This window comes from Anas acuta, chromosome 3 (genome assembly GCF_963932015.1).
Source record: "Anas acuta chromosome 3, bAnaAcu1.1, whole genome shotgun sequence".
NCBI classification, from domain to species: Eukaryota; Metazoa; Chordata; class Aves; order Anseriformes; family Anatidae; genus Anas; species Anas acuta.
This window is the reverse complement of record NC_088981.1, coordinates 8,730,458-8,743,848: the sequence shown is the minus strand read 5'-3', so window position 1 is coordinate 8,743,848 and position 13,391 is coordinate 8,730,458. Positions and strand designations below refer to the sequence as shown.

At 42.4% G+C, this 13,391-nt stretch overlaps 2 protein-coding genes across 18 annotated transcripts in view; one reads left to right on the top strand and one right to left on the bottom strand.

Annotated features, from left to right (window-relative positions):
- Positions 1-8,311, bottom strand: part of AFTPH (aftiphilin) — a 47,061-nt gene extending 38,750 nt beyond the window's left edge. For all 3 annotated transcript variants that reach the window (XR_011094401.1, XM_068675595.1, XM_068675596.1), the window contains exon 1: positions 8,154-8,311. The gene's annotated coding sequence lies outside the window, so the exon portion shown is untranslated. The remainder of the gene's footprint in view (positions 1-8,153) is intronic.
- Positions 8,312-8,346: 35 nt separating this feature from the next.
- Positions 8,347-13,391, top strand: part of LOC137853344 (uncharacterized) — a 69,292-nt gene continuing 64,247 nt past the window's right edge. For 11 of the 15 annotated variants that reach the window (XM_068675618.1, XM_068675628.1, XM_068675627.1 and 8 more), the window contains exons 1-2: positions 8,512-9,186; positions 10,487-10,562. The gene's annotated coding sequence lies outside the window, so the exon portion shown is untranslated. Of the gene's footprint in view, positions 9,187-10,486; positions 10,563-13,391 lie in introns of all 15 variants that reach the window. The other 4 variants (XM_068675630.1, XM_068675629.1, XM_068675623.1 and 1 more) reach the window with 2 other exon arrangements.

Sequence of the window (13,391 nt, the reverse complement as noted above, 5' to 3'; positions counted from 1 at the left end):
AGCCCCTATCCCAAGACCTTACTTTTACTGATGAGAAGCCCTGAGAAGGGAAGCACACAGTAAAAGCAACCTCAGATTTGCTTCCATCTAGCAAATACAAGAACTTACAGCTCTGCACTTAGACAGTGACATCAAAATTAATGATTTCCCAAATCTCAGCAGGTACTTTGGTCAGCTGCATCTCTTGCACTTGGCGAGGAAGCATTATGAGCTCGGTGGCCCACCTGCATTACTGGGGCTTTGTGGATCACAATTAGGGAGAATGCTGAGGAACCTCCTAAATTATGCAGGATACAGACCAATATTATTTAAATTAAGAAGTCAGACTTAACAATGAGGCCTGAACTAATAACAGAAGTTTAATTTCTTTTTTTTTTAAATCTGTAACTCAAAGATGTGTCCCAAAACTATGAATCAGAGGCCTTGAAGAAGTCCTTCTGCACTTTCCCGTTAAAAAGGAAGTTTGTCTGAACTTGTTTCACTGCAAGCATGCTTTTTTAGAGAGAAATCTTTTTACATTTCTAGGCATGTAGAAGCTGCTTCTCACTTGAGTTATTTGAAAAAAATCACATTCAACTCTGCATTAGTTACTGCTCCGCCACCTGACATCACAAGATCTCATGCGAAAAATGCCCACGAAAATTATTTCTTAGCCTGCACTGGATGTACTTCCACAAGGTACCTATTATCACAAAAATAATACAGCAAATGATAAAGAAGCAGACAGAAGGCTATAGTTATCTTAATCTCACCCAGAAATAAAACAGAGTTCAGAAACTTCTCAGGGGCAGAATGACTGAAAAAATAAAATAATACGCAGCATTCAGAAAACAAAATGAGTAACATGGGGGCAGCAAGCGTCACTGCTGCAGGGAATTTACCTCCAAGACTGTTTCCCCCCCCTCAGTTACCATAAAAAATGTAGGCGAGGAAGAACAGAACAAAGGTAACCTGGGGCTGAACCGGACTGCCAAACCCCAATCAAATTTGCACGAAGACTTCCGATCATCTAAACATTTTCTCCCCTGCAACTTCTGCCATAGGGAAGAAACTTCCTTCAATTTTTTATTTCAAAGCACTTTTAAAACATCCCAGGGATCATTTACACAACAGCAGTCCCACAGCACAATGCTCTGCTCCAGATACGTTTCAGGAACAGTTGCCAAAACAGGATCTGCGAGGAACATTAATTGTAGTTAACTATCAAAGCTGTGATCAGATTCTCAAATCCTCATCTTGAATTAGTTTAATCAGTTTAGCCCATATGATCTAATTGCATAATCATTTGTATGGGCTCATTTATCAATTTTTTTTGGAAAGTCATCTATTCCCAATGATGGAAACGCACCATTGCGTTTTACAAATCCATGTTACAGATGCATTTTAAAAGTCCATGTTAAAGAACTCCAAAATGTATGAAACTGTACTGTGTATATGTTAATATGATTTAATTGTTGTTTACAGAACTCAGAAGACCGTCATACTACGTGGTTATCGGAAGGAAATTGTTTAAACGTTTATCAGTCCTTCCCCGCCCTTGGACTAATCACTGATAAATTTTTAACATACTCCCAGTTTACCTTAAAACATAAAAAAGCATGGGAATTTTGAGCCTTCATGCACTTTCCTTCAGCAAGGATTTCATTATGAACCCCTTTCTTGACTTTCAAAAGCGCTCCACCTGCCAACCACAAACTATTGAACCCAATTCATTATCCTTCACTGGAACATTAACTTGGTGAAAAGCCACCGGGCTAACAGAACAACAACTTTGTTCATTAATTCCTTTAGTTAATCCCTGCTTTGTCTGGCATCTCAAACGGGGCTCCGAGCTGGAACTGCGGCTTCATCTTTTGTAATGCAGCACTCTCCACCCAGCTCAGACATACCCTGCCAGTCACGCTGTGAGGCTCCATCATCTTACAAACCCGTATTTCAAGCGATTAACCCCTTCACTTGTAAAATGTGATTGTACTCAGGAAGTAGAATTTGAGAAAAATCCATGCCTGAGATGCATGTTACTTATCTTCCTTGTATTTAAGAGGGAATTGGCTCCCAAATTTCAAAGCCTGCTAAGAGGTTAACATGCTCTTTACCATCTATCTGCTCATTTAAATGCTCTGGAAAAAAAATATAATTTTTAAACAAATGGAAACCACCAAGTTCTCAGCATGCTATGTAGTCAGGATTCTTCTTTGAGGGAAATTATAAGTTTTTACCTGCACATAATAGAGCGGCTATGTTAATACGGTTTGTAATAACCCAGATTTCTGGCAGCAGAGCTTGAAGCGAAGAATCAGAGCGCGTTTCAGCGTTCCTGTTTAGGCTGGATTAATTTATTCCCAATCACAGCTTTATGTTGACAAGTGTCAGCAAGTTTTTCTGAATCATAATAAAGATAGTTTATATTATTAGAGTGATAATGGATTGCCATCAATTTGTCATGACATGCAGTTTGCCCAACATTTTTTCTGAAAAATGTATCACAGAATTGTTTTCTCTTTCAGATGCCATTTTCTGCAACCCTTTGCTTGGTATTAAAAACAAAAACAACAACAACAAAAAAAACACAGCTGATAAAAGCACTAGTTCTTGCTTCTGTCTGTTTCTTTATATCCGTATTTGGATATTCATTATGAAGGAATTTCACAAACAAATTCCACTACAGTAGACATTATACTACTGTTAAAGTCGCACTATAAATGTAATTCATCAGTACACTTATGGTGCATATCGCCATTTTATGTTAAAGAAAAAAACGATACTGCTTAATTTGGTCCAATTCAATCCTATTGCAGCCGTTCTTGGTTTTAAATCATTTTTTTCTAATGTCACAAGCACTTAAGCACATAACGAGTTAATTTGAAATATACAATAGAAGAGAAAAAAAAAACTGTAATGATGGAAAATATTAGAGTAGTACTTGATTCAGGTTTTGATAGTGCAAGGATTCAGAAGGACAAAATTCATACCCTACTTTTACATGTACCTCATCACTAATTAGGTTTCTAAAACACTGACTATCAAACCAGGGTATCTCATTATTTGCTTGTAGTAAATAGGGAACAGCATCTGCTTTCCTCATACGTGGACCACATCCTTGTTCATTACCTTTTTGCAGAGCCATAACAAATCTAACAAAGACACAGCAGCAAAGAGAAGAATGTAATTACAACAAGCAACAGCAGTTACACGCAGCTCCTTGTCTGCGCATCTTCTAAGGCAGAACTTAAAATAGCATGTTTGGTTCTTATATAAGGCCTAAAACACTGGGAAGCCACCAGGAACACTGCTAGGTAAAGAAATAATTGAGATACAAAATCAATCAAACAAAATGTTATGGGTTAGAATGCTTCCTTTAAGGAGAACATTAGCAAAACAATGAGTAACTTCTCAGTAACAGATTATTCTGAAAGCAAAGCTGAGTTAAGCAACCCATCACAACCCATAAAGAAACTTAAACTAACCAGGGATGGCATGATCAAGATCTCCCCGATAGGAACTACAAGGTTACTGAAATGCCTTGCAGCAAAAAGCTTGCAATGGCAAGGAGGTGGATTCAAGTCATTAGCTGCTAGTAGCTGTTCTTTCCAAGAACACTCAGCTCTTCACTGCAAGGGAATTCCTCAAACTAATATCCAAAATGTCCTAGTAAGGACCAGATTTAGACACCTCGTTACAGCAAAATGTTGGCTTCCAGTAAGAAAAGCTGTCCCCCATTATAACTTTGCCTTTCCATTGGCTTATTAACAATGGAAAATGGATTTACGGTTTTTCTGTACTGCACCTGAAAACTCATTTCCAGAAGGGCCATTGTAAGTGTGAGAAGTCTGCCTGTTAAAACAATATCCCTACAACTAAAATCCAATCCAAAAAGAGTCATTGTCCGAGCTGCAGTCAATATGTTCCTAAATTAGTTTATTAAGTTTACTTTTCCTTTTGGAATAGCTTACCAGCAAACAAAATACAGAAAGAAAATGTTTACTTCATAAAGCCTCCAGAAATCAATGCTTTCGATTTTGAATCTAATGGTGTTAGGGCCAGAAGGTCCATTACACAAAGCAGGAGTTTCAGGACACAGTTTTTGTTTTCCTCAAGTTATGTACGTCCAAGCAATGTTCTCTAGCTCTGATACAGCCCATGTGTCTAAATATAAGCCTTGTTTCTCATTACGCAACATTTGGCATTAATCAATACAATTGTACATTATGGCGGTTTCAACAAACACCGCATACGCCAGACACCTTCTATGAGGAAGTGTCGAATGTAAAAGCAACTTTAAAGTAACAAAACTCAGGAGGCTTCCTTCCAGCAGGATTCAGGCACTTATCTCAGGCTTCCTGTCCTCCCCAAGCTGGCAGTAAACACAAGGCATCCTCAGACAATTCACCCTATATAAGATCCAAACCTCTTTGCCACTGCTTCTCTCCCTCTCATCGCATACGAGAAGACTAAGTTAGGCGGCACAAATGGGAAATGGAACTAGCTCTGAGATCTCTTCCTTTAAATCTTACTTGTCAGATTATACAGAAGCAGTCAAATGCATGCTTTCACTAGCTGCACTGTTTCGCTTCTCCATATTCCATTTATGCTCAGCCATGGAATGCAAGGAACATCTGAAAAACACGAACCTGAACGTTGTGTTTGTTCATGACTCTCCTCTTAACCGAGAATGGCAACACTTCCCCAAAACAAAAAGACCCAGTTATTTTTACAAAATTGCTATGAGCAAAACAAATGTAATGTTTTCACTGCAAATCAACTGACTGGCTTCAACAGCTGCAGAAAAAGACACCGTACCTAAATCTGTGCACAGACATTGGGGAAGATGTTATAAGAACAAGCACGGTTTTAAACTCATGTAGGCAAACACGCTTGGCTGGGAAAGTCAACCAGGTTTAAGATCTGGCTCTGTGGGAACACTGCATTTGTGCGTAACCTACTGCACACATCCAAACAATGCATGAAGCGAGAGATTGCGTAAGGAATGCATAACCAGGATGCTTTCATTCTTAACATTTCTTCAGTTCATTTTACAGCAGCGTTCAACTCTGCGAGAAAATGCATTTGGGGGTGTTACCCTGAAACGTGTTATTTGGGAACCTGTTCTAAAGTAAGATGAAAAGGTGCTGGATTAGAAAGTATTAGAACTAAATTACCTAAGGTCAACTCTTCTTAGAGGTTTATTTACAGAGCAATATGTTCTCCAGTGCACTCAAACCTCACGTACACTAAAGTAAAGAGCAGCCTACAACTGCCTCGAGGTGCATTCTTAAAGGAAAGGGTCTCACAAAGCTCGCCAGAGGAAATATGCTAGCACAAGCAAAACAACTCTAGTTTTTCCCTCCATTACTGCAAACTCTCGCTTGCTTTTAAGCGAACCAGTATTTTCTTCAACGTGCAAAGAAGCAGGTGAGAAAAACAAAGCAAAAATGTACCTGACCAAAGGAAGTTAAACACACTTATCAAGAACTCACTCACATTATTCAGCATTTATCCCACCCACAGATATTGCTGTACTAAGAATATTAAGAAACATTCACAATAAACCAGGGACACCTAATACTGCAAAGAATAGGATCTATTTTGCATCATCTTTCAACAGACATATGACCCTGAGGTTTCATCTTTCCTTTCCCCAGTACCTACTTTCAAACATACTAAAGGTAGGTGAAGATTTCCCTTCCTTGTGGTTCTTCCAAATGACTCTTGGATTTTTTAAAGAAAAAGAACACGAACACAAATTACTTCCCTTACAGAAACAGACTCATTAACTCACCTTGCAATTGGTGCCCATACAGAAACATTCCTTGCAGTGACAATCCAAAACTTTAATTGCTACAGACATTAGCACAGAACAAAGTCTGCTGGAAATGAGACTGTCAGTTTTCAAACACGGCACATTTCAAGACTTTTGTGTGTGTGTGTACATAGGAGCAGCTTGAAGTAAAAATCTGTGAAACCTACCGACGAGTAGGATCTGAGAGAGGTACTTTTCCAAAGAGGACTATCCAGAAAAATCATAAATGAGTATTTTGAATCCCCATGAAAAGGTTAGCATGTCATTGCAGTAAAACATTCACAAAGACATAGTTTAAGTTGTCAGACACTACAATAGCACAGAAAGGAATGAACAGTCTGTAGAAAAAGATAATGAGTATCTGAAAGATGATTATGCTGCTGAGTATCGTGCAAACAACCAGATCTAGCACAGGTTTCTTTACCACTGGTTTTCCAACTGATACCAGTACATTTCTGCACGGAGAGCTCTATGAATATTTCAAGAGGCAAGGGCAAAGAGTTGGCTGAAGTCTGTCTAAGCTGGTTTATTATTTCCACTGTGAAAGACAAGTCTTCTGAAAGTGCTGAAGAGTTTCAGGGGTTTTTCATGCAACTAGGGTGTTAAAATGCTGACATTAACTTAAGTTAGTAAAGCATTTCTTGATGGTTACTTACAAACATGAAATCACATGCTGCCTCAATCAAAATAAATATGTAAGAAATACAATTGACTGCAAATAAGTCTAAATTTTTATAGATCTATGAAATCCTGTGCTAAATGAAACCATGATCATGGCAAAAAAATAAACAGAAGTACTGGATAGCACAAATTGCTATATTCAGGCTGAGATCCTTCAATTGTTTACTTATAAACAAATTAAGGAAGTCAAAAGAAGAGGTCATGCTTTCACATGACCTTAGAAGGTCACACAACACGTATTTTATTCAAAACATCATGTGGAAAGGAAACACCACAACATATCACGTTCTCTGAAGTCTCTTTCCTATGCAGCTAATTCGTATTTAAGTTTCAATTCTCATATCCTCAAGCTTATGCTATTAATTTTCACCTACGTGATAGAGAGATTTCCTGAAAAAATAAAACAAAATAAACTTATCAGTCATGGGTACTTCAGCTCTTCCCCTGGCTCTCCCAATTAACACGCTATTCCTCCAGATACATCTCCAACTGCATTATGAGCATGCCTACAGACTTCTGTCTGCGCTGACAATACAACCTAATGTTTTTAGGCTTAAAGTAGGCTAATTGGTTTTCCGAGTCTAGTTCATACGTCCAGAGAATAAAACAAGAAGGAAATACTTTTAATTACGTTCAACCTCTAAGGACCAGCCCAGTTAAAAAACCAACTTCCATCAAACTCACTTTGCCATGAACTCAGCAGCTGAAGAAATCAGCTCTAACGCAGCACATCATGCTATAAAACACACATGGGAACAAAACTTATGTGACCAAGGCGGTACAGCTCCTGTTAATGAAGTTTTTTGTGGTACCTCAGTTCATTTACGAGCAGATGTTTACTTCAAATGGAGCAGCAAACTTCCCAAAGTTTCGATTTCTGTGCAGGGCGCTGAAGCTGGACGAAAGGGGCTGCCACCACCAAGAAACCAACTCAGTGACACTCTGAAGGAATGCTAGGGCTTAACCCTTCGTTTAAGAAACTGTTCTTCTCTAAGAAGAATATTTGGGTTTGTTGGATCGCCACGTACAACAACAAACTCAGTCAGTGCTCAGTATGCATTTCAGCACTTAATACGCGCTTTAACGTTTTTGCTGATATTCAGAACGGTGTTACATTGAGGAATAACACCCGACCCACCACATAACTTTTTTTTTGGAGTGTCATCTTCGCCTGAACGCAGCTCCTGCCCCTCTGAGGCGAGGCAGAGCAGCAGAAACCAAGCCCCGGGGCCAGCCCCAGCGGTGGCTCCGCACCACACGCCCCGAGCCCCCCTCTCCCAGGGCGGCCCCAGCCCTCGGCCCTCAGCCGCCACCTCACGATCGTGCCCGGCCCTTGGGGCCCTTGGGGCTGTCCCCACGTCCCCGGGGGGCTCTCCAAGGGACAAAGCCGAGGGCTGAGGTCCGACCCCTGGCCGCTGCGGGGATTTTCACCTCAGCCTCCGCCGGGCGCGGCTGGAGGGAGGGAGGGAGGAAGGGAGGGAGGAAGGGCGGAGAGGAGATCCCCTCGCAGGGCCCGGGCGAGGCAGGACAAGCCCCGGGGATCCCCCGCTCGCTGCCGCGGGGTATGGGGTGCCCTTCCCCGGCCGAGGCCCGGAGGAAACCGGCCGCCCCCCAGCTGGGCGACCCGCCGGGGCGAGGGGACCGCGGCTGCGGCGGCGGCGCCGCCTCTTACCTGAGGGCTGCGCGGGGGGCGGCGGGGCCCGGGCGGGCATGGCTGCGGTGGGGTAAGGGGAGAGGGGACGCGGCCGGTTATCTGAGGCCTCCCGCGGCAGCCGCCATCGAGGGGGAACCCATGTCACGGCGACAGGAACCGCGTCGCGGCAGCCCGGCCCCCTCCCGGCGGCCACCGCCTCCTGCCCCGCTGCCGCCGCCCACTTGGCCCCGCACAGCCGCCGCCCCCGTCGCTCCCAGCGGCGGCCGGAGAGGCGGGCAGCGCCGGGGCGGGCGAGGCGGATAAATAAACGAGCGGGCGAGCAATGCTGCGGTGGTGGCGGCTGCTCCGCTAAGGGAAACGGCGGCGCTGCTGCGCGGCCGCCATCTTGAGTGCTGGCAAGCCTCCCCTACCGCGGCAGGGCGGCCATCTTGGACGAGGGGTGAGGCGGGGGAGCGGCTGGCAGGGAGGTGAAGCCGTGGCCGACATGTTGAGTGAGGGCAGCGTTTTTTTTTTCCTTTTTTTTTTTTTTTTTTTCTTCTCTCCTGGCGGCCGTTATTTCCGCATAACGGCTCCCCGACAACTTCCACGGACCCTCGGGTCTCCCCCAGTCTGCACAGCCCCTCTGGTGCCTCAGGGAGCGGGCTGGGGTCTGCAGCTGCGAGCCCCGTGTTGCGGTGCTTTCCGTGCTCTCACCTAGTGAATGTGAGGGATTTAAGTCTTATTTTTTTTAAGAGGTGCCCTGTGGCTGCGCAAGGTGGAGCCTGAGGGAGGCTGCTCGGGTGCGGAGCCGGGAATCCTGTCAGGAGCCGTGCCCTGCCCTCACGGCTGCCGCGGTGAGGGGGCTCGGGGCCGTGAGGGAGTTTCTCCGCGGAGAGGTCCGGCAAACCGATGGGAACATAAAAAAAGAACCCCCAAAATAGAGCTGAGGAATCGGGGAGAATCTGTCGGAGTGTTTCAGCGAGGAAAGTGGCAGGAGGAGAGCTGAGAGAGGACAGTGCTTCGCAGTGGGAGCAGCGCTGCAGAGGATGGGTGCCCCTGGTGTGAGGACTCGGTGAGGGCTCAGAGCATCTCTTCTCAAAATCTCTTGAAGAGATTTTGGTTTTGCCTGTGTTATGAGGTGGTTTCATTTCTAATTCTTGAGGGTTAGGATAACATTCCTGCATAGGAAATCGTTGATTGCAAAATTTTGCCCCTTTGAAGTTTAGGGGGAAGTAGTCTGATCCCATGTATATGATCCCACAATCCTGTTTCCAAATCCACCTCTGGAACAGACAGCAGGATCGCTATTCCACCTTTTATGTCTCTGTGTGACCAGGGGGCAAACTTCTTGAACTTCAGAGCTTACAAACCACTTAATCCTCGTGGAGTCCCTGAGGGCCTGCCTGCGTCAAGCTGAAACCTCAGTTCCTAAGCACTGGGGGCTGCCAGAGTTGCCTCCTTCAAAGAGTAGCTTGGTACAAATTTGTTTCTGGGAAATGAGATTCATAAGTGTCTCCATTTCATAGAGAAGGTCTGTGCATTGGATAGTTTCAAGTGCAACTCTGGTCAAATCTTCCTTTAATTGAACTGGGTTTCTCAAGGTTGTATTTTTATGGTTTAGTTCACTTGTTTACTGTGCAAATTCCTTCAAAAGGGGTAGAAAGACTGTCAAGAAAGCACACGGGGATACTGTGGTTGTTAGATTTTATGTGCCCTTTTCCCCAAGGAGCACAAGTAGATTTGACCTCATAGATGAAAGAACATTAACAGCAAAACCACTAATAAAAATCATGAGAAATACCACATGCATACTTCTGTTTTTTAAATGCTTTTTTTCCCTTCCTAATGCCTGTTTACACTGTATTGGTAAGTATTGTCAAAACTGCAAACACCAAGTATTTTAAAATGCAAAACAAGGTTTTAAATAATGTGCGAAGCCTGATATACATCCCTTGACAGTAGCAAACTGAACACTACAGTGGTTACAACATGCTGACAAATTACAATAATAAAATAGCAATCAAAGCGTAATAATAAAACTTTGTTCCTATGGAGGCTTAAGCATATATTTAGAAACAGTAATTTTTCTGAGGAAGGCTTAAAACAGGGTTGTACATATGACTCTTCGTGTTTGAGATGGGTTTGTGAATAAAAATGCCTCAAATGCTTTTTAAGAGTAATTATAATTAATCTACTAATTTAATAAGACATATAAGGCCTCTGGGAAGCATGGGAAAATTATATTGTTAATACAATATTTCAATTACATTAGGAGTCCTGTTACAATAGCTTAAGATAATCATAAGCGACTATTAATGAGGCTGGGTGAGTGTTACATTTCGCCACCTGGTGGCTGTTTTCTTTTTTTCCAGCTTAGTGTGAGAAATGCGGTGTAAAGCTTGTGCTGACCTGGCAGGACAGGAGGAGAAGCAATGAGGGGACTGGAAGGTAGGCAATTTAGCTATCAAACAACTTTGACCTTCACCCAGTGTAAAATGTGGTTTACAATTGTATGGGTGAAGAGAAAAATCTGTAGAAGAAGTGAAATACTTAGTTGTAAACCACCAGACAAATTAGGTAATTTCTTCCCATACCTGGCAACAGCCATTAAGTTCTAAAGCCCCAAAATATAATTCAGAGTGTGCTTTTAGTCCATGGAGCATCTTTTCCTGTACCAGCCGTGTTTATATAATGGTCATTGGCTGTGTGTGTTACCCACCCCTGTGGCAATATTGTAAATAACATAATTAGAGGAGCTAATTTTATTATTATCTTCTACAACTGAGGCATCAATGATGTGAATGAACATATTGGATAAACACACGGCCTTCTAAACAACCCAGGCAGCAACCTGAGCCCCTGCACCCTAAAACAAATGCAAAGCTCTTGTGTGGAAGAGCCACAAGCCCAACCATGTACCACAGGAAGAGAGCCAGAAAGATCAGCAGCGTCAGTAATTAGGTCCTAGAATAGAAGGAAAATGGTTAAGTAAAATTCCCGGATGGTTTGAGGAAGTGAGTCATATCCTAAGTTACAAAGAAAGGCAGAAAATCCTTCCAAATGGTCCCTGCCAGTTTGACCAGAGGGAAATTTCCTTCTCTTGGTGGTGTTCAGTAGTTTCTAGGATCAGAAGCTTTAATCAGTATGCAGTTGTGAGTCTGTAAAATTCATTTAACTTTAATGCAGGATCAGATGAGAGGTAAGTGTCCTACATGAAAAAGTGAAGGTGATCTTCACTTAGGCGTAGCATGAATGATTGACAAGATGTGTGGGATTTTTTTTTTTTTAGTCATTCCTGCGTAAGCTTTGCTGGTTGAAGGGGATTACGTTTGCTTACGAAGGCAGACTGACTCTTTATAATAGCATTAGCCGTGTTATGTATTTGTTCTATGAAGTGGAATCCACGAGTTACAACCCTATTCAAGGTTATATTTTCAACACATGAAAGTTTCCTTCGCAGAATTGCATGGATTACAGACACTGTGTTATTTGAAGACTGTTCTAGAGTAGCATTCTAAAAATCTTCAAACATTTTGAACTTGTTTCCTTTTTTTGTCTTATACTTCCATGTTATTTCTATTCTGACAACATTATGAAAAAACGCTGTAATCTTGAGATATCCATCTCAGTGCGAAGCCCCTCTTACGTAGTGCAGTAAAGGTTTTAGTTGAAGTGGGCTTGGTCTTGATAACTCCAAGGTCTCAACTGGTTATCCACAGCAAACCAGCTTTATGAGTCACTACTGCTAAGTCCTGAACTGTCAGGAGAGGGCGCAGCCTTCTTAGAAGTCTTAGATGGAAAAAGATGGCATGGTGTGTCAAAATGATTCAGAAAGGCTGTCTCAAAAACCCACAAGGTCTGCAGGCTCACTCCTCCTGGTTTAGGAACTGAGGATGACAGGGAGCACTTGTTATGATCTGCATCCATGTGCTTCATAAACTCAGTTATTCATAATTCTCAAGAAAGTGGAGTACCTGTAGGGAAAACATGAAGCTTTTTATCTCTCATTTTGGAGTTTACAGTATGGTTCCTAACTGGAGCTTTTGGTTATGCTATAAGCTGCACCACTACTGCATGGTATAATGCAGAATAGCTTCTGAAACACATTGGATTGCTAACAGTGTAGTTTTTCTTTTAAAACAAATAAAAAAGTAACAGTAAGTTTTGTTGTTGTTGTTTATTTGCAAAATATGTATGGTACAATGTGTCTTCTGGCAGTGCAAGCTTTATATATGGAATAAGCTTTAATCAAAAGCTAGATAAGTTTTTATACTTCAGGCAGTTTGCTTTCCTCTCTGCAGAGTCTGGCAGTGCTGCATATCAGAAGCTAGACGTTCTGTTTCCTGAGAAATTGTGGTGCTTGATTCTATTTTTTTAATTCAAAATTGAATCAGACAGTTGAAGATCTGAAATTATCCATAGAATGAGTTTAAAATGTTCTTTGGGCCTACCAGATCATTTCATTTCACTAATGCCAGAGCCCTTCATTTGTGCTATTGTCAATGCAATGCTAACTAATTTAAATTTTTTTCCATGAAAATGAAATATAAAAGTAGAAAATCAAGCAAATTGAAAACAGGAAGCCAAGCTCTTGCATTTTATCTTCACAGAATGTTTTGATTTTTTCCCATCCTGACATGCAACTCAATTGGCACAGTTCTGTGAAATGCTTTTAATTTAGTAAAACTGCATTTATCTTAGACCATTATAGCTGAAATAACCCCTGCTACTGCGCTATCAGGCAGAAAGAGCTTGTCTGACTGAATTCACCAATCAGCCTCGAAAGCTTTACATGAAAATTGTTTGTGGCTGTGGTTTCAAAAGGTGGGCATTATCAAAGCTGGCTGAATGGATAATACGCCCTTTCCTCTGCCTTCTAAATAGGCAAGTTATTGAAAGAAAAATTGTGCAGTTACTGTTACCTAAGTTAAACAAAGCATTGTGTGAGAGGAGGATAAGCTAAGTGGCCTGCTACTGAACTGCACTGCTGATGAGTCTTTGAGCGTCGGAAGATGCTAAAAGACCTGAAGCAGTCATTGTTTTTTTTCTTTATGCAGTGGTTAGTGCCCTGAGCTCTGTCCCTAATCAATGCAGGCTGCCTGGCTCTTGTCAGAGTTAGAGATCAGGGAGCCAGGAGTGCCTTTTGGTCCCTGGGCATCCTCCAGCCACACTGGGGAGCCCCTTGAGAAGAGACCAGCAGCTTTACCCCCTCGATGTCTGTGAGCAGGCATCCCGGGGCTCCATGTTCCCCGCTGTTCAGAGTGTCTTAATTCCTGC